The sequence below is a fragment of the Phoenix dactylifera genome, chromosome 11 (assembly GCF_009389715.1).
Source record: "Phoenix dactylifera cultivar Barhee BC4 chromosome 11, palm_55x_up_171113_PBpolish2nd_filt_p, whole genome shotgun sequence".
In the NCBI taxonomy this organism is placed as follows: Eukaryota; Viridiplantae; Streptophyta; class Magnoliopsida; order Arecales; family Arecaceae; genus Phoenix; species Phoenix dactylifera.
Window position 1 is genome coordinate 25,967,229 of NC_052402.1, and position 19,322 is coordinate 25,986,550.

The following is a 19,322-nucleotide window of genomic DNA, read 5'->3' on the forward strand; positions in this document are numbered from 1 at the left end:
GCCGCGCAATCGCCGGTCGGAAAGCTTGCGGACGCGTGAAACAGAGAAGCTCTGTTTCATGCGTCCCAGGTGAGTCGCGGCTCACAAAACAAATGCTAAGGGTCCATGTGAAGGGAGTGGTCCACGGGTCCATGGCATTTATTCACGGTCAGCAACCACACAAAATGGGAAAAGTCAACTTGATACAAATGGGTTAGCCCATTTGATCATAAGTTAGTCTATTTGGTTCTAAACCAAATTTGCAGCCCATTTGAATGAATTTTTGACCCGAAAAAATTCCACATGAGTCTGACTCATAGGAGATTCAATTGGGTCTAGTTTCGGCTCGATCCAAGTCCGACTTAGATCAGAACAAATACGAAATTAAATCCCAATTAAATCATAATCGAGCCCAATTACACTAATTTAGACCCAATCAAATCCAATCTCAACAATTGAGTCCTGATCAAGTTCAATTATATTAATTAAAACTTGATTGACCCGAAATACAGACTTAATTAGTTGTTCATCCATGAAATTTAGCATGTACCTCATGTTCAGTGCTAGCTGAACATAGACAGAGCCAAATTCCAAATGACCCATAATTTAATTCTTAATTAAATTGGGTCAAGACCTTCCTACTCAGCTTGACTAATGTGCGTGACTCCGATAGGTTCGAACACTAAGCCGGTAGTACATGGACTACTCCATGCACTAATCGAGGTGACCATCTAGCAATGATACCCGACGTCTGGATAGGTCAAATATGCAAAGCAACATTCAAGAACCTAGACGTATGGTTGTTGCATAATTCATCCCTATGACCTTCGATGCTCAAGATGACCTCAGAGTGGACTGTCGAACTCTGGATCCGGTCATCCATAGTATATTTCAATTAATCAAATCAAGTGACCATCACTTGGTTTACCCTGGCCAAGGTTTTACTGAATTGAAATACAGCAAGACATCAACTCCTCTAATCTGGAGCGGTCAATCCCATCTTGACTCGTACACAGACTTCGCGAGTACTTGACTGCACCCAGCATCCTTCCGATCCTTGAATTAGAAATTCAGGTCATCCAGTGCCTAAGTACAGTGAGTTGCTTGCAAGTCACCGTGACAGTCTCAGGTCTAAGGGGTACTTATGCCCATACGTTTTACGAGCTAACTCCCGACAGTGGAGTGCTACGCAGGTGAGTCACTATTCAGTGACGATGTACTCCTACATCTCACCTGTATGCCATACAGTGTCTCCACACTCCTTGGTTTAAGAGGACAACCAACTAAATGGCACACAACGACCTATACTTGACATAGCTATCGTCCAATTGACAGCTTGTCATTTGGTCGCGAACTGGTTTAAGGACTAAATGATAAAACCTCTTTTATCCACTAAATTAGTCCTAAGGACTTCATCACAATACACAGGAGTTCAATTTGAAGATGCAACACTTGTGATGAATAGAAAATTACCAGAATAAATTTTTATTCATTTTAATAAAATATATATACATAATCCAATTTCTTACAATTAAAAATTGGCTTTGGGACACAATTCCCAACAACTCCCACTTGGACTAAAGCCAATTTGTACAGTATCTTATACCCATCTTCGATTTGTGATAATCGAACTCCTTTACAGAAAGGGCTTTAGTGAATGGGTCAGCTAGGTTCTCCTTTCCATCGATCTTCTGAAGATTGACGTCACCTCGTTCCACGATCTCTCGTACAAGGTGGTAGCGACGCAGAATGTGCTTGGTCCTGTGGTGAGACTTTGGCTCCTTTGCTTGTGCAATGGCTCCAGTATTGTCACAATACAAAAGAACTGGACCGTTGATTGAGGGAGCAACACCAAGTTGATTTACAAATTTCTTGATCCAAACAGCTTCCTTTGCCGCATCTGATGCAGCAACATACTCTGCTTCGCATACGGAATCGGCTACTGAATGCTGCTTGGAACTTTTCCAGCAGACTGCTCCTCCATTCAGGGTAAACACAAATCCTGACATACTCTTACTGTCATCATGGTCTGACTGAAAACTAGAGTCTGTAAACCCCACAAGTTTTAAGTCAGATTCTCCATAGATTAACCATTGGTCCTTAGTATTTCTTAAATACTTAAGGATGGTTTTCACCACCTTCCAATGGTTCTCACCCGGATCAGACTGATACCTACTCGCTACTGCTAGTGAGTAAGCAACATCCGGTCTTGTACATGTCATGGCGTACATAATAGAACCTACTGCAGAAGCATATGGGATTCTACTCAGACGCTCTCTCTCTTCGGAAGTTGTCGGACAATCTTTCTTAGAGAGAGAAATTCCTTGGCCTATCGGAAGATAGCCCTTCTTGGAATTCTCCATGTTGAACCGCTTCAACATAGTGTCGATGTACGTGGATTGGGACAATCCAAGCAACCTCTTAGATCTATCTCTATAGATTTTCATCCCTAGGATGTAGGATGCTTCTCCCAGATCCTTCATGGAGAACTGTGATGACAGCCAAAGTTTCACATTTTGTAATGCAGGAATGTCATTCCCAATTAAGAGAATGTCATCCACATACAACACAAGAAATGTGATCACTGAACCGTTAACCCACTTGTAGACACAAGGTTCTTCTTCGTTCTTAACGAAGCCATATGTTTTGATAGTTTTATCGAAACGTATGTTCCAACTTCGAGAAGCTTGCTTAAGTCCATAAATGGACTTTTGTAGCTTGCATACTTTGGACTCGTCTATGGATGTGAAACCCTCAGGTTGTATCATATACACCTCTTCTTCCAGCTCTCCATTTAGAAAAGCTGTTTTCACATCCATTTGCCAGATTTCATAATCCATATATGCTGCTATAGCTAGCATGATCCGAATAGATTTTAGCATTGCCATAGGGAAAAAAGTCTCGTCATAATCGATACCATAACGTTGACGATACCCCTTGGCAACCAGACGGGCTTTATAGGTTTCCACCTTTCCGTCTGCGCCTCTCTTTCTTTTGAAGATCCATTTGCACCCTATGGGTTTTATCCCTTTGGGTGGATCAACTAGTGTCCATACACTATTGATTTCCATGGATTCCATTTCGGATCTCATGGCGTTAAGCCACAACTCAGAGTCGGACCTCTGCATAGCATCCATATAGGTGATCGGATCCTCATTGTTCTCATCGAGCTCAATGGGATCTGCGTCTTGGACCAAGAAACCATAGTATCTATCCACTTGACGCAGTACTCTACCTGATCGCCTTAATGGTGCTTCTACATTGGGCTCCGGGTTTGATCTAATTGAATCCGGTTCTGTGGGTTCAGTAGATTGTGTTAAATCTTTTACCTGTTGAACTTCACTAAGTTCAACCTTAGAGGCAACAATTCCTTCACTAAGGAATTCCCTTTCCAAAAAGGTTGCCTTAAGTCCTACGAACATCTTTTGTTCATTAGGAAGGTAAAAGTAATAACCCCTAGTTTCCTTGGGGTACCCTACAAAATAACACTTATCGGACCTAGGACCAAGTTTGTCAGTTTGAGAACGTTTAACATAAGCCGGACATCCCCAAACCCTAAGGTATGAAAGTGTCGGCTTACGCCCAGTCCATATCTCATATGGAGTCTTCTCAACAGACTTACTTGGAACCTTATTTAGTATTATACACGCAGACTCTAAAGCATAACCCCAAAAAGATACAGGCAGACTAGTAAACCCCATCATGGATCGAACCATGTCTAACAGAGTTCGATTCCTCCTTTCGGATACACCATTGTGCTGAGGTGTTCCTGGAGGGGTCCATTGTGAGAGAATCCCATTCTCCTCTAGATAAGTCAAGAAATCACCGGAAAGGTATTCTCCTCCTCGGTCTGACCGAAGGATCTTAATACTCTTTCCAGTCTGTTTTTCTACTTCATTACGAAATCGTTTGAACATTTCAAATGATTCCGACTTATGCTTCATCAGATAGACATACCCATACCTGGATAGGTCATCTGTGAAGGTTATGAAGTAGGCATAACCACCTTTGGCACTTACGTTCATAGGTCCACATACATCAGTATGTATGAGGCCAAGAACATCGCTAGCTCGTTCACCCTTTCCAGAAAAAGGTGACTTGGTCATCTTACCCAGAAGACAGGATTCACAAGTTGGCAATGATTCACAATCATTGATTTCTAAAATGCCCTGTTGGGCTAACCTGTTTATCCTGTTTTTATTTATGTGACCTAACCGGCAATGCCACAAATAGGCTTCATTGACATTATCTAACTTAGGGCGTTTATTAGAGGTGTACATTACATTCACAGGCAGTGATAGAGTATAAATGCCATATTTCAATTGTCCACGAAAAATTTTAATACCATTCAAAATGATATCACAAAAATTTTCTTTTATTGATAAACAATAACCATTTTTGGCCAAAAGGCCTACAGAGATGACATTCATTAAAAATGTTGGACAATAATGACAATCAACTAATATGACTACTCTAGATTCAAAAACAAGCTGAATGACTCCTAAAGCTAGGACTGGAACTGATCTTCCATCTCCAACGTTCAGGAATCTCTCGTCATTCTTGAATCTTCTACTAACTTGAAGTCCCTGCAACGAATTGCAAATATTAATTGGACTTCCGGTATCCAATACCCAAGTGGTAGAATCATAAATTGAAAAATTACAAGGTGTTATCATATAATTACCTTGTGCAGCAACTGTTTGCTGCTTTTCTTCTTAGGCCTGTTTGGATCAAGGGACGCTATGTAAGCCGGACAGTTCCGCTTCCAATGACCCATCTTCTTACAGAAGAAGCACTCTGCCTTGCTCTTATCGGCTTTATGCTTCTTAGTCTGGCTGGGCTTAGAGAACCCAGCACGAGCTTTTTGCACCTTCTTCTTCTTTCCTTTCTTAAAGGAAGAAAGTCCTGCAGAAGTCCCACCTACCACATTCACCGTTTCCTTTTTGAGTTGGTGATCCTTCTCATAGGTCTGCAGTAAACCTAGCAAACCATGATAGGATACTTCAGGTTTAGTCATTCTATAATGACTAAGGAAGGTCAGGTAGGACTTGGGAAGTGAGTTCAAAATGGCGTCCTTGCCCAATTGCTCGTGCAAAGGAAAGCCAAGTTTACTTAAGCGATCGATTTGTTCGACCATATACAATACATGATCGGTGACCGATGCCCCTTCCCTCATGCGGGCATTGAATATAGCACAGGAGGTCTTATGTCGTTCAACATCATCAGGTGTGCCGAAAGACTCCTTCAACATTTGAAGGATTTCCACTGGCTGCGCTTCCTCGAATTTACGACTAAACTCATCATTCATCGAGGCCCTCATGATGCAACGCACTGTAGTGCGATCGTTGAGCCACTTCTGATAAGCGTCTCTGATTGCACGTGGTGCATTGGCTGCAGGTTCCTCAGGTGCAGGATCCGATATCACATACAGGATCCGCTCATGCTCTAATACTATTTTCATCTTTCGATACCAGCTATCGAAGTTAGGTCCATTAAGCTTATCATTGTCTAATAGTGTTCGGAGGGACAATGAGTTAGCCATATCTGAAAAATAAAGGAAAAATCCAACTAATCAGTATATGATTTATTTAATCCTAAAGACTTGGACTTTAGTCTAAAGTTTTCTCCCACTATTTTAATCGAATTAGTAGCCTCTACCTTTAATTCGAGGAATTACTTTAATTCCCTAGTGGGTACTAGAATCCGCATAGACTGCATACGGGCCCGAGGAAGGCTCGGCCAACCCATGTGCATCTAAGGGTAGGTACATTACCAATTATTTCTCTAAACAATTTCTAGCAATCAATTTTGCCCCAAGTGGTAATCAGTAGGCGGAGGCCTCCACTGAAAATCCTGGTTAGGTCCAACCATTAATGAACTAACTCGATGATACTACCTAATGTATGATCAGGCCCGAGGAAGGCTCGGCCAACCTAATCACAATTAGATAGCTCAAAAAGCTATCATATAATGAAGGATAATTCCAGTATTTAGAGGAACACCAGACGGAAGCGTCCTGCATGTTCAACTGTAATATTGGACCTATTATCATTCACCTTAACGGGAGGCTATGATCTAGCTATCTATATAACTTTATCATTTTAAGGACCTAATAATTTAGAGGATTTTAAATGATATGTAACACTGACCGATAATTCTAAATCCTCCCACTGACTTCACCAAATCATATAGAGGACTAGCTCTTATTGGTCTATTAGACACCTAAATCAGTCACACTGATTTTTCTTAATGGCATGGGTGAGTGCCAAGTATCAAGATACCTTAATCAAAACTTGATCGACCAAATTGGCTAGGTAAGAGAGATCATGGGAGGGTTACTCCATTAACCTCTTTCCTAGACACCAACTATGTTGGCCAGGTAAGAGGTAGCCCCAATTAAAAACCATGATCAAATGCCGACTTACCTTAGACACCAATTGGTTTATCAAGTTGATTTAGGTTATCCTTGGGAACTCGGGCTCGACCACTAAGCCACAATCAGATCCAATTGAAATGTTTGGATATGATAAACTACAACTATTGAGTTTGATCATTTTATAAACCTTGATTTAGTCTAGTTCAACTATTGATTAGATTAAATCATGTTTCTTAAGTTAGTCCATTTCAATTTGATTTCATGATTAGGTCTAACCTAGTCAACTAATCTGATTGTGCTAACCCATCCCCAAATCCCATGTTCAAATTTAAATTTTAATTCGAATTTCAAATTTTGAATTTTAAATCTTTATTTGAAATTCAAATTTTAAATTTTAAATTCAACATTTAATTCTTTATTAAATGCATTATGATCATGGATTCAAGGTGTCAATTTATTCCAAATATAAACAATTTATATTTAAATTTTGTGGTCATAATAAATTTAAAACTGAAATTTCATAAACATCAATTATGCATAATTTCACAAAAATAAACTATTTATTTTATGATACAAATTAATCTCAATTTTGTGCTAGGACAACCTTTTCACTATAAGGGGTTAACCTTATAGCAGGACAACCTTATAATTCAGCACAAGATTGATATTTTATCAATAAATCTAGATCTAATCTAAATTTAAAAATTAAATCATGCATAATTCTAGATATTATAGGCCAATTCCATCGGCCAACCTGGCTCTGATACCAGTTGAAGAAAAAATTTCCCGAGTTGTCCGATAAAATCGAACGCCAGGCATGAAAAATCAGTTTTAATTTTTTTATTTTATTTATAACAATTATAAATATTAAATTTAACTTTTGTGTAAAATTACCTCAAGGCCGTAGCGGAAGTTGGTCGAGGTAATTTGAATCTGGATCTGGATCTAGATCCCTGAAGGTAGCTCTGCGAGGCCTGGATCTACAAGCCCTCTACTTCGCATGCACGTCAAACTTCGCAAGAAGGTTGGATGATGTTTTTACTCGTGCAAAACAATCTTTTGCAAAAGGACCCTTGGAAGAAAAGAAATCCAGAAAAAGGACGTTCCCTTTTCTCTTTCTTTCTTTCTTCTCTTTCTTTCTTTCTTCAGTTTCTTTTCTCCCGTTTCTTCACAGCACGCACAAGCCACAGATGCCCGTCTCTTGATCCCGATCACAGAGGGAATGGAAGGGAGGAGAGGACACCGGATCTGGGCCGAACTCCAAACCACCAGAGAGAAAGGACTCCTTCCTTTCTCTTCTTCTTCTTCTCCACAGAATCAAATCTCCTTCTCTGTCTGACGTTTTCTTCCCAAAAAAATTTTTTTTTCTCTCTCTCCATTCGAGAGAAAACGGTGGCCTACAAATAGGCCAACGCTGAGAGGAGTTAAGAGGCGTAATGGTCCAGCGTTATTGAATTCATTCATTATCAAATATGAATGAATTTGATAACGGTTGTTTCAAAAACAACCATGGAATAAACCAGCGATTAATGCCTATTATTGCCGGATTTCAAAAATCAAACTGGACTGGAATGTTGGCGGTTCAAAACCGCACATTCCGGTCCAGTCGGCCGTCTGGCCGGAGGCCGGTTGGCCGCGCAATCGCCGGTCGGAAAGCTTGCGGACGCGTGAAACAGAGAAGCTCTGTTTCATGCGTCCCAGGTGAGTCGCGGCTCACAAAACAAATGCTAAGGGTCCATGTGAAGGGAGTGGTCCACGGGTCCATGGCATTTATTCACGGTCAGCAACCTCACAAAATGGGAAAAGTCAACTTGATACAAATGGGTTAGCCCATTTGATCATAAGTTAGTCTATTTGGTTCTAAACCAAATTTGCAGCCCATTTGAATGAATTTTTGACCCGAAAAAATTCCACATGAGTCTGACTCATAGGAGATTCAATTGGGTCTAGTTTCGGCTCGATCCAAGTCCGACTTAGATCAGAACAAATACGAAATTAAATCCCAATTAAATCATGATCGAGCCCAATTACACTAATTTAGACCCAATCAAATCCAATCTCAACAATTGAGTCCTGATCAAGTTCAATTATATTAATTAAAACTTGATTGACCCGAAATACAGACTTAATTAGTTGTTCATCCATGAAATTTAGCATGTACCTCATGTTCAGTGCTAGCTGAACATAGACAGAGCCAAATTCCAAATGACCCATAATTTAATTCTTAATTAAATTGGGTCAAGACCTTCCTACTCAGCTTGACTAATGTGCGTGACTCCGATAGGTTCGAACACTAAGCCGGTAGTACATGAACTACTCCATGCACTAATCGAGGTGACCATCTAGCAATGATACCCGACGTCCGGATAGGTCAAATATGCAAAGCAACATTCAAGAACCTAGACGTATGGTTGTTGCATAATTCATCCCTATGACCTTCGATGCTCAAGATGACCTCAGAGTGGACTGTCGAACTCTGGATCCGGTCATCCATAGTATATTTCAATTAATCAAATCAAGTGACCATCACTTGGTTTACCCTGGCCAAGGTTTTACTGAATTGAAATACAGCAAGACATCAACTCCTCTAATCTGGAGCGGTCAATCCCATCTTGACTCGTACACAGACTTCGCGAGTACTTGACTGCACCCAGCATCCTTCCGATCCCTGAATTAGAAATTCAGGTCATCCAGTGCCTAAGTACAGTGAGTTGCTTGCAAGTCACCGTGACAGTCTCAGGTCTAAGGGGTACTTATGCCCATACGTTTTACGAGCTAACTCCCGACAGTGGAGTGCTACGCAGGTGAGTCACTATTCAGTGACGATGTACTCCTACATCTCACCTGTATGCCATACAGTGTCTCCACACTCCTTGGTTTAAGAGGACAACCAACTAAATAGCACACAACGACCTATACTTGACATAGCTATCGTCCAATTGACAGCTTGTCATTTGGTCGCGAACTGGTTTAAGGACTAAATGATAAAACCTCTTTTATCCACTAAATTAGTCCTAAGGACTTCATCACAATACACAGGAGTTCAATTTGAAGATGCAACACTTGTGATGAATAGAAAATTACCAGAATAAATTTTTATTTATTTTAATAAAATATATATACATAATCCAATTTCTTACAATTAAAAATTGGCTTTGGGACACAATTCCCAACAAAGATATCATGTTTTCTTCAAATGAAGGATTGAGCATACGATAATATGAAGCTTATGATTTATTGCGAAATAATGGTTCCATGATTATTTTACCGTTAGGCACTATTTATAAACTATGAACTCCATATTTATGAAATTTGTATTTTATCATAAAAAGAATAATTTCATGATTACTCTATTGTTAAATGTTTAATTATAAACTATAAACTCTATATAGTCTCTTAGCGGTTTATTCATGTATGATTTGAGATAATATGATTTAAGAAAATATGACTTAAGAAATTTTATTTTAAAAAAGGACTATGGGCTCTCAAATAGCCAAGTACGGCCCTCGCCAGCGGGTTATAGTAACTTCGCATATGGCTCTTGCCAGCGGGTTATAGTAGCTTGGCATACGTAGCTTGGCATACAGCCCTCGCCAGAAGATTATAGTAGCTTGGCATACGGCCCTCGCCAGCGGGTTATAGTAGCTTGGCATACGGGCTAGCCAACAGGTTACAACAACTGGCATGATATTGATTACGGTCCTGTCACGAGTATAAGATGACCTTAGCATTTAGTCTGAAAAAATTATTATAAATTATAATATGACAAAATAACAAATGATTTATGACTTGTAAAGGTTAGCATGATTTGTGATTTTGTTTAGGTATTGGAAATCATGTTTATGTATTTGCATGATTTATACATATGCAAGAGCATGATTGTTTATGATTAAACTATTAGTATGTGGTAGTTATTTTTTCTAAATGATTTAGTGATGTATGTAAAAACTTATGCTTGATCCAGTAAAGTACTGAAAGATTTACTTATTGAGCCGTGTTGCTCATATATCTCTATTTTTATTTTTCTCTCCAGACGAATAGAATCGATAGGAACGAAGCATGGTCCAGGCTTGAAGTTCGCGCTAGCAAGCTTGACGATTTTGTAAAAAAAATTTAGTATTTTAAATTGGCCATAAATTTTTAGTTAATGATTTTTTGAATATTGAGGATTATGGGTTTGGTATTTATGTTTGGATTTAGATGCTCTGAACCAATATTAGTTGCACTTGATGGATAATGAAATTGAACTTTGATTTATTATATTTTGTTTGTGATGGATTTAGAAGCTAAGATGTAATGTTTGGCTTCGTATTATCATGGGTTATACCTCTCGGTAGCATAGTCGTATTATGTTAGCATTACAAATCTACTCAAACTTTTCTTCAACCCAACCACCCCAACTAACCTAAGGAAAATTACTTCACCAGGAAGGATGGAGTAATTACTTCACAATAGCTTGGTACACAATAAAGATACTCGTTTTATCTTAGCGGATAGCTCCCACCTCATTCATGGACAACATCTTGATTAAACTACTCTTCCATATTTCATTAAGCAGAACTTTTGTTGCGTCACAATCCCTTCTTAAAGATTGACCTTTTGATGGCACGCTGAACCAGTTATTAAGTGTGGCAGCTAAGTTCACAATCCACAACTCTTCCAGCAAACTTGTCACAATTGATGTTCTAGATTTTGCACGCAATACAATTGTGGATGGAGGGTCAGTCCAAGATTGTTGTATCTATGCTCCAAGGATCCTTCTCCAAACATGTTCATCTCAAATGATGCTTTAGCCTCCCTTCAACTTTGTTTCCTTGATATAATACCTTTTGTTTGCAATTGGGCATTGAACATAAATATGAAGCTAATGCCTCCTTGCCACCTGCCTCCACACCCCCACCCCCAATGTCTTCTCTGAAATTCACCAATTTTAAAATAAAAAAATAATTCATATAAACTTGAGACAAATGGAAGGTGCTGGCTAGCCTGCAAGTTACTTCTTTAATTATTCTATATGGATTTGGATCAAATCCTACCTTCACTTCAGTGGAAAAATTTAAGGGTTTTAGGGACTGGCCACTCCCTTGTTTACTAAAAAGAAAAAAAATTATAAGCAAATGCAGTTTACCCATTCATCAATGTTATCATAATCTAGAAATTCTTTTCAGTATTTGTATGAACAAATAATTCCACTTTATTGTTTTTCTTGGATTACTTTTGCTTTTTTACTTTTTTCAATGTATGATCTCGTTAATCTTTTTGAACATAATTTTCTAGTTTTGTTTCCATTAACTTCTCAACATGCAGGGCATATGCATTCTACTAGTTAGGTTTTTAGTTGAATAGGCCAAGTCGGATTATGGTGTAATGAGATATAATTATGTGTGCAGGAAAAAAGAGTTAGGTTTGGTTAATTAAGTTTGCTCAAATGAAAATTAGACTCCAAAGGGATTAATCACATAAGATATTATGTGATAAAGGTAATGATGCAACAAAACTATCATTTGATTCCCAAATTGAGAACAAGGCTGTCCACTTTCAAGTTTCCCAAATTTCTCCTCTCAAATTAAAATATCTAAAACAGTATTTTCCATATAAAACTATAGAACTAACTAATAAATGATGCTAAATATTGCTCAGGCAAAGTTTTAGCTTCTCACCAGCTTTGGTCAAGAAACTAATAGCATATCACCATTGATACGAGATTGTGTGCTTGATACGAATATGACAATCTTCTCCAACTACAAGAAAATTGCTAATGTTATTTAATTATAGCAAATTTTGACTAGATGATGCCAAAAAAAAATGTTCTTTTTGTGATCTCAGTCTTACTGCAAATGTTTTACTCAAGCAAATGATGTTTACATCACAAAGAAGATCCTAAAGTTCTTCTCCTACCAAGCATTCTCTCTTTAAGTGATCTACAAGCTTGTTTGACTCAGTGTGCATCCAACTCTGGTAAACATTCTTCTTCCATGTCTGTCACTCCAGGTACTACTTGATTTTTTGACACAGTCTGTTGTAAAACTTGTAACCATATGACCTCTGATCCAACTATATTTTCTTCCAAAATTTCTGCATCACGCTTGCCTAGTATTCATGTTACAGATGGATCTGCTATGCTTATTAGTCACGTAGGTCGTTTCAACTCCTAACCCGTCTCTTTCTCATACGTACCTTGTTCCTAAAGTTACTCTAAATCTTTTATCTGTTGGTCAGCTATGTGATATGGGTGTCTCGACTTACATTTTTCTCATAATGGCTGTATTATGCAAGATCCACAGACAAAGCAGATTATTGGGACAGGGCATAAGGTTAAATGCATGTTTGAGCTCACATCACTTAGGGTCCCTCCTCTTCACATTGCAGCTACTCTAACCTCATCCTCATCCTCCTTGGGTCTCTAGCATTCTCGTTTAGGTCATGTTTCTTTTGGTTGGTTGCATTCTTTAGCTTCTAGTGGCAATTTAGGTGTTGTCAAAGATAAACATATTAATCAGTCAGTCTTGTCAACTTGCAAAAACAAACTGTATTACCTTTTTCTAATAGTGATTCTGTCTCTTATGAAGCATTTGATTTAGTGCATTCTGATATTTGGAATCCATCTCTCGTTGCTACTACAGGTGGTTCACTATTTTGTTATTTTTTGTTGATGATTTTTCTAATTTTACTTGAATATAGCCCATGCACAACATATCTGAATTACCTTATACTTACTCAAACTTTGTCAAAATGTTTCAAACTCAATTTTTTAGAAACATTAAAATTCATGCCGATGACGCTATGGAGTATAAAAAGCAAATCCATCTCGCTTTTCTAAAACAAAGTGGTTCTGTTTTTCAACATTCTTGTCTCGGCACATCTCAACAAAATAGGAGGGCAGAACGTAAGCGCAGGCATATATTGGAAATAGTACGTGCCTCACTTATTTCTGCCTCATGTCTTGAATGTTTCTCGAGAGAAGCTGCTCTAACTACCGTCTATACCATAAATCGCATAGAAGCTGCTCTAACCATCATCTATACTATTAACCGCATCCCTCTCCAATCCTTGGTAATCAATCTCCCTATGAGCGTCTTTTTGGCATTACTCAACTATAATTTACTCAAGATTTTTGGACGAGCTTGTTTTGTCCAAGTGCAATCTCATGAGCATACAAAATTGGAACCCTGTTCTTGTTTGTGTTATTTTCTTAGTTATGGAATTAAGCATAAGGGCTATAGGTGTGGAGACCCTATTTCCAAACGACTCTGCATTTTCATCATTTTGTCTTCTAGGAACATAAAATGTTTTCTTCTACATCACAGTTCTTTATTTCTTCTCCTTCCTCAATCTTTACTGATCCTTCAGTTGAGATGTTTTCTAAATATTCTGATGCAGTGCCCTCAAGTGAGCTCACTCAAGTCTCTGTCGATGCACCTACTTCTAATAGAACTGCTCTGTCTGCTGATCCTACTCTTCCATCTTCCTCTAAAATTGATCCTTTAAGTCATTCTACCAAAGTAAGAGCACTTCCTTCTCATCTTCGTGACTATTATTGTTTCTTTGTTGTTAGTTCTCTTCATAAACCTCGCACCTTTCGCAAGGAAAATTCTGATCCACTTTGACAGCCAGCAATGGCAGAAGAACTACAAGCCTTGAAGAAAACTGGCACTTGACATCTTGTTGATTTACCTCCAAACAAATCTTTGGTGAGATGCAGATGGATTTATAAAATTGAAACCCGATCAGATGGTTCAGTTGAGCATTATAAAGCTCATCTCATCGCTAAAGATTTTATACAAAGTATCGGATTGACTATGAGGAAACATTTACTTTAGTTGCTCAACTAACCTCGGTTAGGAGCCTTATTGTTGTTGCTGCTACAAGGCAATGGCCACTTTTTCTAATGGATGTCAAGAATGCCTTCCTCAATGGTGATCCTTCAAAAGAAGTATACATGCAGCCACTACTAGGTTATCCTCATCCACCTAATAGGGTATGTCGGCTTCGTCATGCTTTATATGGTCTTAAGCTCCTCAAACCCAAGTTGCTAATTTAGTGCCACTATCTCTCAATTTAGTTTCACTCACATTTCTTATAACTCAGCTCTTTTCATCAGCAAAACTTCTTAGGTATCACTTTATTATTACCCTATGGATGACAAAATTATAACCGGGGATGATCTCACCGGCATTCATGATCTTAAGTAGTATCTTAATCAAAAATTAAAGATGAAAGACTTGGGAGCACTGAGTTACTTCTTGGGCATTGAGGTTACATCTAGTTTTGATGGGTGTTATTTATTACAAGTCAAGCATACATTTGATCTTATTTCTAAAGTTGGATTAATAGATAGCAAGACTACTTCTACACCTCTTGAGACTTGTGTCAAACTAACTAACACCCATCGATAGAACTCTTCCTGATGTTACTCATTACAGATAGTTGGTAGCAAAATTTGCCGTATCGATCGATACCTGTGCATACCCGCCCCATATCTTACCATGCTTGTACCAAACAGGTACACGGTATAGGGGTCATATCGACCCTCAGTACGCCGAACCGGCCACCATACCGGACATATACTAACACTGTAATAAGATGTACCAGCATGGGATCCAATACCAAAAAGACGAACCAAGATTGGTAGTCTTATATATCTTATGGTTACTTATCCTAACATGGCTTATGATGTTTATATAGTCGGTCAGTTTATGGCAACTCCTCGATCCACTCATGCTATTAGTTTGCACATTTTGCGCTATATCAAGGGTACTCTATTTCATGACTTGCATTTTGCTGTCAATTCCTCTTTTCACCTAAGTGCTTACTCTAATATTGATTGGGCTGATGATTCTACTGATAGATGCTCTACTACAAGTTATTTTTTCTTTCTAGGTGACCCCTATCTCCTGGCATAGTAATAAGCAAACTATTGTCTCCAGGTCCAACATTGAGGTAAAATACAAGGTTGTTGTTGATGCTACTGATAAACTTCTCTAGCACAAAATAGTTGCTAAAGGATATGAGAGTTACTCATCATGGTGCTACCACTCTTTACTATGATAATCAAAGTGCCTTTCAAATTGCTCATAATGATGTTTTTCATGAGCATCCTAAACACACTGAGACTTATTGTCACTTCATTCGCCAACACATTCATTGTGGTACTGTACAACTTCACTCTGTTTCCTCCTCTGACCAGATTGCAGATATCTTTCGCTAAGACCCATCCACCCGGACATTTTCGAGACTTAGTTTCCAATGGAGATTTAAACCATCGAGAAAGTAAATTAGTTTGTCTCTTCTTTGTCATGTAATTTAAACCATCGAGATCTAAACCTAATGGATAAAAACTTGAGTATTTGGATCCGGGCATTGTTAGAGTGGAGCCAGCCTAACTTTGTACACAAACACAAGTATTTGTCACAAACAACACATGTGACACCTAGAGGGGAAAAAATATTGTGAGAATTGAGTCAAAGTAGAACCACATTCAATCTCTCTCGAGCATTCCATTGTAGTTACCTAACATGTTCAACTTCCTTGAGATAAGTATCCAACATAGTTGATGGCATGTTGCTTTCCTCGAATGAAGATGAAGAAGGCCCGGTAAGTGGCCAAGCATAAAACCTAGCCATCTATGTTAACCACCACATCCCTTCAATCTTTCACTTCTTACTAGATTCCTAATATGAAAAGCCAAGTCCAGTAGAAGCTTTCCTAAATTGTACCACTACATCTATCTCAATGCACCTTTAGCGGATATCAGTTGATTATGGAATCTCTCATTGATGGTCCTAAATAGAAAACCACTTTGAATAAAAGAGCAGTCAATGCATGAGGCTCCCGCCACTATGGGTCTGGAAAGAGTCAGATGTACACAACCTTATCACCATATGCAGAGAAGCTCTCTTCGTGTTTCAAACCCATGACACCTAGGTCATAGTAGAGCAAACTTACCATTGTGCCAACGCTCACCCTCACATCGACAACTACTTTGAATGATGGTCTATAATCGATATCACTTTTGATTGATGGAACCATGATGGAATTCCCTTCTTTGATGATTCCATTAAGAACTTCACGATTCATGAATTTATGATGAGAACTTCAATTGAGAGAGTATTATTCTTTTGCACTGCATCCACCCAATAGATCAGCCTAACTTATTCTGATCTTGTATTACCATCAAGTTGGATATGAGCACACTTTATCTTCTTTTTTAGATAGAAAAATCACCGAAAAAGATAATGTTGTGAAGAATCAAGCAACTAGCTATAAGCATGTATTCCAGAGGTGCTCAAGTTTGTAAAGAAGACTAGGAATAAGGGAAGACCATGAAAAATATGTTTACAAGTTATAAGTCAAAGTAAAACTAGGATTGATATCACAGGGGTGTGCAAGAAAACCGACAAAATCTCAAAACCGATCTGAATTGGTTATTTCCGTTTGATTTGGGTCAGATTTTTCCACATTCAGTTTGGTTTCAGCTTCAAGATTTTTATAACTGGAAAAATTGGTTCAGTTTCGATTTAAGTTTTAACAAAACCAATTTGAACCGAACCAACCCGTGTGTATACAAACATACATACATACATATATATATATATATATATATATATATATATATATATATATATATATATTGATATTGGTTCGGTTCTGATTTAAGTTTTAACAAAACCAATTTGAACCGAACCAATCTGTGTATATATATGTATGTAGATATAGATATAGATATAGATATATGTATATCTATATATATCTATATATATATATATATATATATATATATATATATATATATATATATATATATATATATATATATATATATATATATATATATATATATATATATATATATAGGTTAGACTAGGATACTATATATATACATATATATACCAGTTTGCCTAATTCCCCCAATGGTTCAATTACTTTAGCAGCCCTAAGCCCTGGCCACCTTGATTGTGCTCTCCTCTTGAGGCTCATTTCTCCTCCCACACTACCCGTACACCACTCAAGATCGCCCTAGGCTCTCCCTCACCTCCCTCCACCATTCCGACCCTCACTCAGGTTCTCTCCTCTCCTCTGCTTCTTTCAAAAATATTTGAACCCCTAGTTTCTACTTGTAGAACCATGGATACAAGGAACAATCAACCATGCCTCTCCACCATCCTTCTTCCGCCATCATCTCCATCCTCGGCCACTCCACGGCCGCTAGAACAGTCATTGCTGCCACTGCTCTGCTACAATCCCCAAAAACCCTTTCCCTCCCTCTTCACATCATCGAAAATCCCCCTCTATAGGAAACCGAAACATCAGAAAATATATGGTTATTTGCAAATGATAAGACCAGTGTTGGTCGAACCGTGTTGACTAGCCAGTTTTGGATGTACCAAACTGGACCGGCCAGCTACTGGCACGATTCATTACATCAAGACGGTTCACCACTTCGTATTTTAATTCACTTCAAAGCTCTCAATTGCCATCCCCCTCGACTTTGAAACAAAAGCTCAAAGATGAAGCTCCTTCGATTCTCCCGACACCTCCCCTTTCCCTCTCTCTCTCTGTCTCTCCCCTAGACTAACAAGGGCTTGAAGCTCCTTTGGCTCTCCCAACGTTGTTTGAAGCCCTCCCTGCCAGGTAAGTCCTCCTCCCCTCTCCCCCTCCTCTCTCTTGAGACTTTAAAAGTAGAAACTGAAGCGGGCAAGGTGAAATCCTAACCTTGACCCTTGAGGGCTTTTCGATCAAGAAACAGCTTCAATCCTCTCCCCTTCTCTGCTTCTTCCTCTACCCACTCTCCTCTCCCTCCCTCTCCTTCCTCTAATCCTCTTTCTCCCTCCTCGTGGTTCTGGTACATCGTAGTTTGTACGATACAAACTGGTACCATATAGTACCGGTCGCCGCCCGGCATGCTTGTCGGTACTAAGCCAACCTTGGGTAACACAATATATGGTTATTTGCAGAAGGTCAAAAAATGTTGCCAATGGGCCACACCAACAAAACATCAAAGCAATCTTATTCGCAGATGGTAAGATAACATATGTTTATTTCATCAAGCTAAGAGTAGTAAAAGAGTAGTATTAAGGCTCTATTTGGCAGAGCTTTTGGTGGACCAGAAAACACTTTCTGACCCTCCAAAAATACTTTTGGATAGAATAAGGTACTTGGTAAAAAAATTGGAAAGCTGTTTTATCTTTGCCAGAAAGCTGAAAACGTCTATTTGGGAGAAGATCTAAAATGAAGATTCTTCGAAAAAGTACTTTTAGCATGCATCGGAAAGTTGTTTTAGATTTATAATATTTTTCTTTTTAGACCAAAATACCCATGATAAAATCATATAATTACAGAAAGTGTCTCTTTATATCATAATGCACAAAGAAGAAAATCTGCAGGAGCCCCAACAAACAAGAAATCTTAATCAGCCTTGGTTTTCTTCCTTCCCACATGATCAAGGTATTATTATACTTGATATTTTGTTATATTTGATGTTGCCTAGACGTGTTTTTGAAATTCAGTGATTTATCTAAACCAACCTATAACATCTCATTATGTATAAAAAAAGCAAGAACAAGAAAAGCATTGAAAAGAAGAAAATTGTAAAATCTCACTTTTGCAACTATGATTGTGTGCCTCTATTTTTTTCAAAAAATAGTTTCTAAAAATATTATATTAATAAAATATGAATATATAATAATAATAATTATAATATTTATATCAAAATATTGTATTATACTATAAATAAATTATTATATTACATTATATCATAATATATTGATATGTTATGTTATATAATATCAAATCATGTTATATTATTATGCTATAGTATACAATATTATATTAACTAATAGAATAATATTATATTACATTACAGTAATATTATACTATATCTTATATTTATGTATTAATATAGATTATATTTGTTGTATAATACTATGCAATATTCTTTATGGTCATTTTGTCATACCAAAAGTACTTT

General features: G+C 38.0%; 1 protein-coding gene across 2 annotated transcripts in view; it reads right to left on the reverse strand.

Annotated features, from left to right (window-relative positions):
* LOC103696536 (translation initiation factor eIF-2B subunit delta-like) overlaps positions 1-19,322 on the reverse strand; it is a 56,331-nt gene that overhangs the window by 7,020 nt on the left and 29,989 nt on the right. The window lies entirely within an intron of this gene.